Genomic DNA, 11,792 nt, shown 5'->3' on the forward strand with positions numbered 1-11,792 from the left:
TATATGCTTCGTGGATTTTCAAATTTTTGACCCTTTGTGGGGGAGGTACCAGAAGGGACGAACCGATATATTCCATCTTCACACCAGACCTTGGGTTAGTAAAAATAATGTGTTGTGTGTAATTTGACGAGAACTGGATGCTTATTTCAGATTTTATGATCGTTTTTGTTATTCAAAACTTTGACCCTTTGTGGGGGTGGTACCAGAAGGAGGGGACCGATATATTTCATCTGCACACCAAACCTTGGGTTAATAAAAATATTGTGATGTGTGTAATTTGAAGACTATCGGACTCTTACATCACATTTTATGTTATAATTATTCACTATTTTGACCTTTTGTGGGGAGATAGGTACTTCATGGAGTGGACCGATATTGTCCACATTTGCACCTGACCTAGCACTGATGCAAATATTAGGATTTGCAAAGTTGGAGCAAAATTGGATTATCGTTTCTCTTTCTGTACAGTAAAATATTTTTTGAAAATGTCGGCCTTTTGTGGGGATGTACCAGAAGGAGTGAACCAATATTGCCCATCTTCGAACCCGATCTAAGTTTGACAATAATATTACCAAGTTTAGACCAAATCCAAATCCTCCAGCCAGACAGATGGATGGGCGGACGGACATCGCTAGATCGACTCCAAATGTCCCGAAATGGAATTGGTCCAAAGAGACCTAGAGTCTAAAACCGTTATTACCATGAGGCACGTTCTGGCCGTATCAATTGATATATACCCTCTGCAGCAACATGGCTGAGGGTATAAAAAGGGGAGCAATTTCAACTTTGGCAATGGAAAAAATCAATGAAAAGGTCAGTTTATACATCATTTCAGGGTCACGTGCAGAGTTTTTTATTCACTTTCATATTTGTGTTATATTTATAGCATACGTTTAGGCGTCGAACCTATTTTTAAACAAAAATGAAATGATTCAATCAATATATTCATGGTATATCACAAAAAGTATTAAGGGTAGCGTTTCATGTTTAAAATTTCTTGGAGGTGATCAATTTCTTAAAAAAAATGCATTGAAAATAAAAAATCTGAAATGTCAACTCTGACGGATGCCTTATTGCAATATAAAACTAAAATTTGTTATAATACTAACAACAAATAAATAATAAAACAAACAAAAATAGCATGTTACACCTTTTGAATGAGGCGAACAGTAAGATGGGTCGTTTCAGGTTCTCCCAATGGATAGAAAATTTAAAAAAAAAGTCTCGAACGAAAAGATGCTATGGAATTGTAAAATAGTTGATACTAACAAAAAAAGTCCTCTTTAGATAGATTTGAAAGTCGTCTATATAAAGAAGTATTAACAAACCCCACAGCTGATGTCATCTAGAATCAAAGAGGTATTTTTCTAGAATCTAGAATCAAAGAGATAAAATAGAAGACCATTGAAACATGCCTTATCTATGCAGAATATAAAACCGCTCAAAGAGGTCTTTTTCCATTTGAGAGAGAGATATATGGGAATTTATTTCATTTAGAGGGTGAGATAAAAAAAAAACTGCAACCAACTTCAGACTGCTGTCATTTCTAAGCCACTCGTCCGACAGCTGTTAAAGTTATTTCAGTTACAGCTCATAACATTGTTTACAAGCATACAAAGGCATTTTGGTGAGAGTTTTCCAGAAAAAAAGGGTTATTCGTGATGGAATTCAAGCGTAATAGAGGAATTTCTTTAGGTTTGGCTGGGAAACCACAAGTGGCTATGGTTAGAGCACTCCAGCATTTAAATGTGAATAAATCTTTTGTGCCTCGTACCAACCATCGCTCCTTACCGTGATACTGGTAGCGTAGCCCGACGTCAAAGAAGTGGACGGAAGAAAACAGCAACATCAGCAGAAATGGTTCGAAAAGTAAGGAAGCGACTTGATCGAAACCCCGCGTCGCAGTGGCCGAAAAATGGCTCGTGAGCTGAACATATCGCAATATTCCATTCGGCAAATATTGAAAAATGAGCTCGGGGTAAAGCCATTGAAATTCCAAAAAGTGCAAGAACTTACATCGCAACACAAAGAAAATAGACTCAAAAGAGCTAAAGAGTTGCTTCGCTTGGACGAAAGTGGTGAACTGCCGAATTTGGTCGAAAGTGGACGAAAGTGGTGAACTGCCGAATTTGGTTATCTCCGATGAGAAAACATTCGTTGTCCAGCAGTTTGTAAAGAAACAAAATGATCGTGTTTACTTGCTAAAGAGGTCTGATGAAAATGTGCACCACCTTCGGTTGGTCACCAGAACTCAAGCGCCGGCCATGGTGATGGTGTGGGCCGCCATAACAGCCGATGGTCGCTCTCCTCTCGTATTAATCGACCGTGGTATCAGAATAAATGCCGAATATTATCGCGATATTATTTTGGAGGGTGTATTAAAGCCTTGGGCACGCAAACATTTTGGCCGCAGATCTTGGACTCATCACCATCCAACAGGACTCAACACCATCGCACTCAGCACGCGCCACACAATAATGGCTATAAAATGAGCTTCCTCGCTTCATTTCCAGCGCACAATGGCCACCAAAATCTCCGGATACCAATCCGTTGGACTATTGTGTCTGAAGTATTTTGGAAAGCAAGGTTGGCACTAAAAAATACCAAAGTGTCGACCACTTCAAGCAAGCGCTTGCGGGAATGGGCCAAAATACCGCAGAGCAACATTTGGGCAGCGTGGTTTCATTCGCCGTTTTAAGGCCATAATTCGTGCCAAAGGTGACCAATTCGAATAAATCTAAACTTATTCTAAAATTTGATGCTATTTCCGACATTTTTTGCTTTCATTCAATAACAATTAAAAAAAAAATAAAAAATGATGGCGTTTGACTTTGTTGCATTTTTTTTTCATCTCACCCTGTAAAGAAGTATTGACAAATCCTACAGCTGATGTCATCTAAAATCATAGAGGTATTTTTCTAGAATCTAGAATCAAAGAGATAGAATAGAATACCATTAATAATAGAATTTCCCTCGCAGGTATTCTTGAAATGAGAAGATCTTTCAGAGGTATCCCATACGACCGAGACCTCAAGAGGTGTGCTATAGATTACTCTTCTAATGTCTAATAATGGAATTTTTTCGGAAACATGGAAAAAGCAGTTACGGCTACACCACCTTAATGTAGTATTCGATCCCCTGATTGATGGGTAGCCCCAGCTCGTGGTGTATAATTATACGCAAAATTGCGGTTTACAATTGTAACAGTTCTACATTTGATTTAATTCACAGAATTCAGTTTAGCCGACATGCAATAGTGACGTGTTATTTTACGAGAACGACAACGACGGCAGCGATGATGATGATGATGTGCTGATTTAATTATGAAAATAAAAACGAATTAAAAATTAAAAAAAAATATTGTTAATGGTTATGTCCGAGATCATCGTATTTAAGTACACGCGGTACACGGAATTGAAATTTTTTTAAATATTGTAGCTTTAAATCCGTTTTAATTATTAAAGGATAAGATATGAAGTCTTTGATGATGTCAAAATTATCTATAACCAGTAAGAAAAAAGTAGGGTACTATGCATATTTATTTATTTAGCATTTATTTGAAGTAGATCATACCACCTATCAACATTTGGCTTTAGAGCAGGTGTAGTTTGATTTCAGCGGGAAACTAATATATGAAAGGCATATCCAATTCTGAATCGATTTTCACTAAATTTAAGGGAGACATTTCAATATTTTATACCAAATAACATTGCCATAGAGTATATCACTTCGAGAAGGAAAGGGCCAATATTATCCATTTCGGACCTAAATAAATATGATATAAATATTGCGACGTGCCAGGTTTGGTCTATATTGGTTACTTCCTTCAATTCATGTGAAAAAAGTGATAATTTTTAGAAAATGTTAAAATGTGCTTAAGGTTCCAGATATAGCCGACCGAAGTATTCCATTTTCATACTTCATCTAATACAGATAAAAATATTGGTATGGCCAAAATAACAAGAAAATCATATCGTACCCATATTCATCTCAGGTTTCTGGTTAAGACAAATAATAAATAAAGCAAGTTATAAAGAATCGCTGACTTGTTTCGCAAGTTATGACAAATAAAAGTATTGCAAATCGTGACCATTTGTGAGTGAGGTACCAGAATGGGTTCGCAGATATATATCACCTTCACAACAAATCATGTGTAAGCGTTTTGTTTTTCAAAAAATTTGAACCCTATAGGGGGGAGGTACCAGAAGGAATGGTCCGATATCTACCATCTTTATAAAAGATCCTATATTGATGGAAATATTGAGATTTGCAAGTCTGAATGGAATCCGATACTAATTTCGCATTTTATGAGCCTCATGGATATTTAAAATATTGAAACCTATGTGGGGGAGGTACCAGAAGAAATGGTCCGATGTCTACCATCTTTACAACAGATCTTATGTTGATGGAAATATTAAAATGTGTCAAGTTTGAATGGAATCTGATAGTAATTTCGCCTTTTATGAGCTTCATGGGTATTCAAAATTTTAACCCTTTGTGGGGGAGGTACCAGAATGAGTGGTCCGATATATTCCATCATCAAACCAGACCTTAAGTTCATAAAAATATTGCGATATTTGTAATTTGAAGAGGACCGGATGCTTATTTCGGATTTTATGATCGTTTTGGTTATTCAAAACTTTGATCCTTTGTGGGGGAGGTACCAGAAGGAATGGTCCGATCTCTACCATATTTATAGGAGATCTTGATAAAAATATTGAGATGTGTCAAGTTTGAATGGAATCGGATGTTAATTTCGGGTTTTCCGAGCTTCATCGATATTCCAAATTGGGGGGAGGTATCAGTAGGAGTGGAACGATATAACCCATCTTCACAGCAGATCTTGTGTTAGTAGAAATAATGGGATGTGTGAAATATGAAGAGAATCGGATGCTTATTTCGGATTTTATAATCGTTTAGATTATTCAAAACTTTGAACCTTTGTGGGAGAGGTACCAGAAGAAATGTTCCGATCTCTACCATGATAGAAATATGGAGATTTGTCAAGTCTGAATGAAATCGGAACTTAAATTATTGTTTTATGATCTTCATGGATATTCCAAATTTTGACCCTTTTTGTGGGGGAGGTACCAGAAGGAGTTGACCGATATATTTCATCACCACACCAGACCTTAGCTTAACAAATATATTGTGATGTTTGTAATTTGAAGAGGACCGGATGGTTATTTCGGATTTTATGATCGGTTTTGGTTATTCAAAACTTTGACCCTTTGTGGGGCAGGTACCAGAAGGTATGGCCCGATCTCTACCATCTTTATAAAAGATCTGGTGTCGATAACAATTTTGAGATGTACCAAGTCTGAATGAAATCGAATGTTCATTTCGCGTTTTATGAGTTTCAAGGATTCCAAATTTTGACCCTTTGTGGGGGAAGTACCAGAAGGAGTGGACCGATATCTTCCATATTTCGGATTTTATAATCGTTTTGGTTATTCAAAATGTTTGCCCTTTGTGGGGGAGGTACCAGAAGAAATGGTCCGATCTCTACCATCTTTACAACAGATCTTGTGTTGATAGAAATATTGAGATTTGCCAAGTGTGAATGAAGTCGGAACTTAAATTCTTGTTTTATGAGCTTCATGGATATTCAAATTCTTCAACACTATGTGGGGGAGGTACCAGAAGGAGTGGACCGATATATCCCATCTTCACAGCAGATTTTGTGTTAGCAGAAATAATGGTATGTGTGAAATATGAAGAGAATCGGGTGCTTATTTCAGATTTTATAAACGTTTTGGTTATTCAAAACTTTGACCCTTTGTGGGGGAGGTACCAGAAGGAGTGGACCGATATCTTCCATCATCACACCAGATCTTAGGTTAATAAAAATGTTATGATGTTTGCAATATGAAGAGGACCGGATGCTTATTTCGGATTTTCTAATCCTTTTGGTTTTTTAAAACTTTGATCCTTTGTGGGGGAGGTACCAGATGGTATGGTCCAATCTCCACCATATTTACAACATATCTTGTGTTGGCAGAAATATTGAAATGTGTTCAGTCGGAATGGAATCGGATGTTAATTTCGCGTTTAATGTGCATCATGGATATTCAAAATGTTGACCCTTTGTGGGGGAGGTACCAGAATGAGTGGACCCACATATCCCATTTTTACAGCAGATCTAGTGTTAGCAGAAATGATGGGATGTGTGTAATTTGAAGACAATCGGACTCTTACATTGCATTTTATAAAAGTCATAGTTATTCAAGTGTTGACCGTTTGTGGGGGAGGTACTTAATGGAGTGGACCGATGTTGTCCATTTTCGCAACTGACCTAGCACTGATGCAAATATTAGGATTTGCTAAGCTGAAGCAATATTGAATTATTTTTTTTCCTTCTGTTCAGTAAAATATTCTTTTTTTAAAATTTCGACCTTTTGTGTGGGAGGTGCCAGAAGGAGTGGACCGATAATAATAAAATATTGCGGTATACCAATTTTGGATCAAATCGAATACTCCGAGAGTTATCGTGCGCACCAGCCAGCCAGACAGACGGACGGACATCGATAGTTCGACTCCTGAAACGGATCCTGAAATGGATTTGGCCCAAAGAGACCTAGAGGCACGTTTTGGCGGTACCAATTTATATCCTCTCCAGGCATATGGCTGCGGGGATAAAAGTCTTTTTTTGGATTACAATAACAAATGAAATTTAAACAATAATAACAAGAGTAGATAAAAGCTACAGAATATGCCCACAGTTCCTAAACGTATGAGTGATTTAATATATTTCATATCACTCATACGCAGGGTTTTCATACAAATGACCGGAGTCTATGGAACTAGATTAAATTGTATACACTAGAGACTCGACTTGCGTCGTCCCGATTTGCGTCATTTTGAGTTGCGTCGCGATTCTCCGGTCCCCATTAACGGCGTAAGTCGGGGCTCTAGTGTACTTACGTTTTTAACGAGAATCAATTGTGTAGGAATATTAAAATCTGACTTGATGTGCTTTAAGATCATTACTCTGTTTCAGAACAGCAAAAATGTAAATACTAATGATATCGAAAAAATTCTCGCAAAAAATTTGTCAAATATTTTTTTTTACCTTGGATAGAATATATTCCATACTTCTACTGAATATTTGCAATAAAATTGAACATTAACCAAAATCGATAACAAAACAAAACCTTAATAATCTTCACATTGTCGACACCTGTTAATAAATTATAGCATGATCTTTTCTTCCGATCCCTCACCTTTTTTTTTAAAATACATTCCACTGCTCTATTAAACGAAAATAAATAATAATATATTAAATTGTTGTCCAAACAATGGAATATTTGTGTCACAATCTGAGTGACGCGCTAACTCTAGCCGCCCCGGATTAAATCAGTTTGCTTAACACTGTTGTTGTGACACTTGAATTATGAGCAATTTTGCCTCATCCTCACTCATCCAAACGCGAATATTTGTGCCCAACTCAAAAGTCAAGCTGTTTATATCACCTGAATAGATTTATGACAAAAAATAATAAATTTCAATGACAAGTGTCCTAAATTCTGACAAGTGTCAAGGTGTAACAAAGGATGGAGGTTATTAAAATATACTCACATATACCCAGCCTTGACTTATGATTATTCAAAGTGTTAACCTTTTATGGGGATATATCCCATTTGTGCACGAAACCTTGGGCTAATAAAAATATTGTGATGTATGTGTAATTTGGAGAAACCCGGATGCTTATATCGGTTTTTATAATCGTTTTGGTTATTCAAAATGTTAGCCCTTTGTGGGGGAGGTACCGGAAGGAATGGTCCGATATCTACCACCTTTATAACAGATCTTGTGTTGATGGAAATATTGAGATGTGTCAAGTCAGAATGAAATCGGATGTTAATTTCGCGTTTTATGAGCTTCATGAATATTCAAAATTTTAACCCTTTGTGGGGGGAGGTACCAGAATCAGTGGGCCGACATATCCCATCTTCATAGCAGATCTTGTGATAGTTGAAATAATGATATGTGTGAAATATGAAGAGAATCGGATGCTTATTTCGGATTGTATAATCGTTTTGGTTATTCAAAACTTTGACCCTTTGTAGGGGAGGTACCAGAAGGAATTGTACGATCTCTACCATCTTTATAACAGATCTTGTGTTGATGGAAATATTGGGATGTACCAAGTCTGAATGGAATCGGATGTTAATTTCGTGTTTTAATGAGCTTCATGAATATTAAAAATTTTACCCTTTGTGGGGGAGGTACCAGAAGGAGTGGACCGATATATTCCATCTTCACACCAGACCTTGGATTAATAAAAATATTGTGATGCGTGTAATTTGAAGAGAACCGGGTGCTCATTTCGGATTTTATGATCGTTTTTGTGTAATTTGAAGCCAATCGCACTCTTACATCACATTTAATAAGAGTTATAATTATTACAAATTTTAACCCTTTGTGGGGAAGGTAGCAGAAGGAATGTTACGATCTTTACCATCTTTATAACAGATCTTGTGTTGATGGAAATATAGGAATGTGCCAAGTCTGAATGGAATCGGATGTTAATTTCGTGTTTTATGAGCTTCATAAATATTCAAAATTTGAACCCTTGTGGGGGAGGTACCAGAATCAGTGGACCGATATATTCCATCTTCATAGCAGATCTTGTTATAGTTGAAATAATGAGATGTGTGAAATATGAAGAGAATCGGATGCTTGTTTCGGATTTTATAATCGTTTTGGTCATTCAAAACTTTGACCCTTTGTAGGGGAGGTACCAGAAGGAATTGTACGATCTCTACCATCTTTATAACGGATCAAGTCTTCATGGAAATATTGAGATGTGTCAAGTATGAATGAAATCGGATTTAAATTTCGAGTTTTATGAGCTTCATAAATTTTCAAAATTTTAACCCTTTGTGGGGGGAGGTACCAGAAGGAGTGGACCGATATGTTCCATCTTCACACCATACCTTGGATTATTAAAAATATTATGATATGTGTAATTTGAAGAGAACCGGGTGCTCATTTCGGATTTTATGATCGTTTTGGTTATTCAAAATTTTAACCCTTAGTGGGGGAGGTACCAGAGGGAGTGGACCGGTATATTCCATCTTCACAACAGATCTTGTGTTAGTAGAAATAAGGGGATGTGTGAAATATAAAGAAGACCGGATGTTTATTTCGCGTTTTATGGCCTTCATGGGTATTCAAAATTTTGACCCTTTGTGGGGGAGGTACCAGAAGGAATGATCCAATCTCTACCGTATTTATAACAGATGCTGTGTTTATAGAAATATTCAGATGTGTCAACTCTAAATGGAATCGGATTTTAATTTCGTGTTTTATGAGCTTGATGAATATTCAAAATTTTAACCCTTTGTGGGGGAGGTACCGGAAGGAGTGGACCGATATATTCCATCTTTACACTACACCTTGGATTAATAAAAATATTGTGATGTGTGTAATTTGAAGCCAATCGGACTCTTACATCACATTTTATAAGAGTTGTAATTATTCCAAATTTCGATCATTTGTGGGGGAGGTACTGGGTGGAGTGTAGCGATATTGTCTATTTTCACACCTGACCTACCGCTGATGCAAATATTGGGATATGCAAAGTTGGAGCAAAATCGGATCATCCTTTCTCTTTCTGTGCAAAAAAATACATTTTTTGAAAATTTCGACCTTTTGTGGGGTAGGTACCAGAAGGAGTGGACCGTTATTGCCCATCTTAACACCAGACCTTGGGTTAATATAAATATTGTGATGTGTGTAATTTGAAGCCAATCGGAGTCTTACATCACATTTAATAAGAGTTATAATTATTACAAATTTTGACCCTTTGTGGGGGAGGTACTTGATGGGGTGTAGCGATATTGTCTACTTTCACACCTGACCTAGCGCTGATGCAAATATTGGGATATGCAAAGTTGGAGCAAAATCGGATCATCCTTTCTCTTTCTGTGCAAAAAAATATATATTTTGCAAATTTCGACGTTTTGTGGGGGAGGTACCAGAAAGAGTGAAGCGATATTGCCCATCTCCCAACTCGATCTAAGTTTGACAATAATATTACGATGTACCAAGTTTGAATCAAATCGAATACTTCGTTCCAGAGTTATCCTGCGCACCAGCCAGATAGAGAGACGGACGGACATCACTAGATCGACTCCAAATATTCTGAAACGGATTTGGTCCAAACAGACCTAGGGTCTAAAACCGTTATATCGACTAGGCACGTTTTGACCGTATCAAATTGTATATACCCTCTGTAACCATATGACTGAGGGTATAAAAATTCGGGAAGTTAGCCGCATCGCAATTATTCCTATTTATTTTTTGACTTTAAATAAAATGTTTTAAGGAGATGAACTCTTCTTAACTTATGAAAGCAATTGGGTATCTGTAACAAGTTAATCAGGCCTTTCAAATATCACCAGGAGCTTAACAAAGGAATTTAATCGCGACCAGTATTTCATTTTCATATTCCTGCTGTTGCTGCAGTAGAGACATTGAAAGTCGTAGTTTTTCTCTCCATGCCCCTCTCTCTCTCTCTCTCTCGCTACCACCCATCTCTTATCAAAAAATGTAAATTTATTGATTTACAAACAACGTTCATCATTTTTTCTTATGACAACATTTACATTTAGTTAAATAACTTGTTTAATATGCGTTTAAACGGTGGAGCTGTGGAGCTCATGGCTGTTTGTTGTAAATATTTGCAGCGGGTGATGAATGTGTGTCGTTGAGTGTGTCTCTGTGTGTGTGTATGTTTGTAATACCACCTAAAGAAAACAAGAATGCAATTGGCTAGAGAGAGAGAGCCTCGCCATTTTTTTCTATGCATTCAAACGACTTATCTGTGCCGGCTTGCCAGACAATAATTTATTAATAAAAAAAAAAGATTACGAAAAAAAATAAATAATTTTTCAACTCACCTGGTTAATAAACTGGCTTTTAAAATTGTCGTGGTGTGTACGTTTGTGTCTGGATGGGATTGAGCCACCGGCATGCAACTATTGGAAAACCACAAACTGATAGCTGGCCGCGGATTGTTTGAAATTCAAATTAGAGACTTGGTTGCTCTTTGAGAACGATTTATGGAATGTGGGTGGTGGGTGGGTTTGGGTGGATGATTAACAATAAATTCACTTGATTTCAATATTTTCGAAATTGAAATTGGAATCTTTTCTTCACTTTAGACTTTGTAAAATAAAAAAAAAATTAGAAATCGTTAAGTTTAGTTGCCAACGTTGAAGTTCATTGAATTTTGTTCGAAGAAGGCCTTCTTCTCATCATCGTCGTCAGAGTCGTCAATTGATTCACCTGTAATAATAATGATAATAAATAATAACAAAAACAATTAATTAAATTATTATTATGTTGTTGTTGCTGTAATTGTTTGGGTAATAACCCTCACGAATTGGAAAATAGAATTGAAAATCGTGCTGACCTATAGGCGAGGGATTTGTTAGTTGGTAAAACCCAAAAACAAAAACCAACAAAAAAAACTAACTAAACAATAAACAAAAAACCAGCTGAGTCATCCTAGTAACTAATTTGCTTATTGCAAAACAAAAAACCTAAATAGAAGTTTAAATAAATAAATTTAATTATTGTTATTTTGTTTGAAATGGCAGATGTTCTTCTCTTCAATCGTGGGGTCGTCTACACAAGCGAGTATAATAACCTTCGACAACTCGTTGTTATTAATTCGTTAAATATTATTTTTTATATTTACCCCTGGTTGACAATGATCCTTCGAGCTGGATCAATGAATCTGTTCTTAAGGAATTAATCTAACCCATATCGGCATATCGACA

The 11,792-nt window shown here is 36.6% G+C and overlaps 1 protein-coding gene across 1 annotated transcript in view; it reads right to left on the bottom strand.

Annotated features, from left to right (window-relative positions):
- The window catches only part of LOC101900326 (protein ITPRID2), a 45,186-nt gene extending 33,891 nt beyond the window's left edge, over nt 1-11,295 (bottom strand). The window contains exon 1 of the mRNA XM_059131182.1: nt 10,908-11,295. The gene's annotated coding sequence lies outside the window, so the exon portion shown is untranslated. The remainder of the gene's footprint in view (nt 1-10,907) is intronic.
- Nucleotides 11,296-11,792: the final 497 nt, after the last annotated feature.

The sequence above is a fragment of the Musca domestica genome, unplaced genomic scaffold (assembly GCF_030504385.1).
Source record: "Musca domestica strain aabys unplaced genomic scaffold, Musca_domestica.polishedcontigs.V.1.1 8, whole genome shotgun sequence".
NCBI classification, from domain to species: Eukaryota; Metazoa; Arthropoda; class Insecta; order Diptera; family Muscidae; genus Musca; species Musca domestica.